A 2,358-nucleotide genomic window follows, 5' to 3' on the forward strand; every position below is an offset into this window, starting at 1 on the left:
ATCTTATCGAGAAGGATATTGGTCTTGTAAAGGTGATTCAGGTAATGCTAGTTTGACGGGTCCTGGCATGCCAACGACGACCTCTCCGTATGTGGGAGTTCAACCGGGAAGGACCACGAACCGTTCAGCACTTCTTCGGCATGACGCTCGAAGGGATGTATAAATCATTCTTCGGATCACGAATAAAGTGTCCGGACACCATGGAAGATGCAGGCCTTGACTGCAACCATCCAGATACCCCGGTGAGCACCCCATAACCGAACATGTTGTCATTATATTTATCATAATGTTATCCTAAAAAAATCATCCTTGACCAGGGTTGGATACAGAAGGCAGAGAGGATCAGGTGTTTGGCGCCTCTTCCCGAAGACTCGGCGGATCCGGTGTTAACCAGGATGCTGGCTCATGCACCATATCAAGTGCCATCGGGGGAAGACAAGGAGGGGAGCGGGGAGGTCAAAAGTGGCCTCCATACATGTGGTACATTATGTTCTGTATCCGGATAAATTGGAACTCCCATGTCAGAGAGAAAATGGAGAGGGGAATCAAATATTCCCTCCCTCCGTGGGAAGAAAAGGGTCGCCCCCGAAGACTTTAAGGCGGAGGCCTCCAAGCAAGAGAAGAAATCCCTATCAGGGGCCATGTCTCGGGGAGCAACGCCCTCAAGGGGACCAGCCGCTAGCCCAGACGTAAGTGACAAGGGTTCTCTATAAGCCTACCCCGTTCTTCTCATGTTTATGATAGTAATATCTGAAACGTATGTTTGGCAGTCCGGCCTATAGCCTTCCGCAGCAATCTTCGTCCTCGGGGGATCTTCTTCCGGAGATGATGGAGAGCGAGACGCCTCCTCATACTTCCCCGCCCCATAAGGAGGACGACCTCGAAGTGTCGTCTCAGAGGATCTCTCCTGATCCCCAAAAGAGGACGAGGCTAGAAGGTGAATCTTCAGCCGCCCGAGGTCCGGGGTGTTCGGCTCCTAAAGAGATCGTAGATAAAAGCCCCGGACTGTCCAACGCACAGCCGGATACGTTGATGGGTCTTCTGCGGCAAGCGCCTATTTCAGAGGAACATCGTACCTTAATGGGTACGGTGATTAAAAGAATTTCGTCCGCGAAAAGCGGACTGGATGAAGCCTGTTAAGAGGCTTCGAGGTACGTAAGGTGGCAATTTTTTGTTAGTTTGTATTGCAGAATGCAAGCTGCACTGTGTGTAGATAGTAGCCCCTGAGACTCTGGTTGCTATCCGAACGGAGCGATCAGAGGATCAAGAAATATCAATAATCTCAGGAAAGGATTTTGCTAATTTTGTACACACGCGTCTGCAGCCCCGACAACTGCGCGGGCTGCCGAATTGAAACCACAACTTGATGCGGCGGATGAGGACATCATGCTCGTGAATAAGCGTCTTGACGAGGCCCAAGGTGTGTCTTCTGGGCGGTCAGCAAGTATGTATGACAGTATGACACTAGGACTTACAATATGCTTGGTCTGCAGATGGTGCAGCCGCCGTGGAGACTCTTCGGGCTGAGCTTGCGCGTGCTATGGAGCAAGCCAAAGTAAGCTACTCGTCTGCCGAAAAGGCAGTGAGTGAATTGAAAGCCGAACAGGCTGCTCATCGCCGAAGTGAGGAAAAAATAGCCAATATGGCTCTTGAGCTGAAGGATGCCGCTAACCGTTATGAGCTGCTCAAGAAGGAGAGCCACGAAAAAACGGAGGACCTGCAAAAGGCCTTGCAAACGGCAAAAGAGACTCGATCTAAGATCAGAGTAGCTCGGGAGGAGCTCCGACAAGCCGGCGAGTTCGTGGCTGGGAAGCCCTTTTTATTGCAAACTAACTTCGGCGATCCGAGGTATGCCCCTCTTGATCAAATGTGGAGTTCTCAAGACGCGTATTTGGACTTGTCAAAGAGTGCCGCCAATGCGACACAGTTCTTCCAGGACCAAGAAGATCATGAAGTGGAAAGACTGTTCTGGTCACAATTCAGCACGCCAAAGCGTCCGCTGCTATTGAACGAGCAGATGGCCGAATGGGCGGAGCTCCATAGGTTATCCGGACTTGCCATGAAGGCCGTCGTGGACTGCTTGTGGCCGGGGGAACCAAGCCCGAGTAGTTATTTTGGTTTGGTGAAACAATTTATTCCTGCTGTGCCGCATATCACCACTATCAAGCGGTCGGCATGCATAGAGGGTGTGCGGATGGCCCTCGCCCGCGTTAAAATGTACTGGGCGGGGATGGAGGCCACCGGTATTGCAACACGGGGTCCGACCAGTGGCCAGGACCTGCTGGAGCACTATTTTGAAGAGGTCTTAGAGGGTGCCCGCCTGATAGAGGCTCAGTGCTTGAAGACTATCATGTTCGA

Source organism: Triticum aestivum, chromosome 3B (genome assembly GCF_018294505.1).
Source record: "Triticum aestivum cultivar Chinese Spring chromosome 3B, IWGSC CS RefSeq v2.1, whole genome shotgun sequence".
NCBI classification, from domain to species: domain Eukaryota; kingdom Viridiplantae; phylum Streptophyta; class Magnoliopsida; order Poales; family Poaceae; genus Triticum; species Triticum aestivum.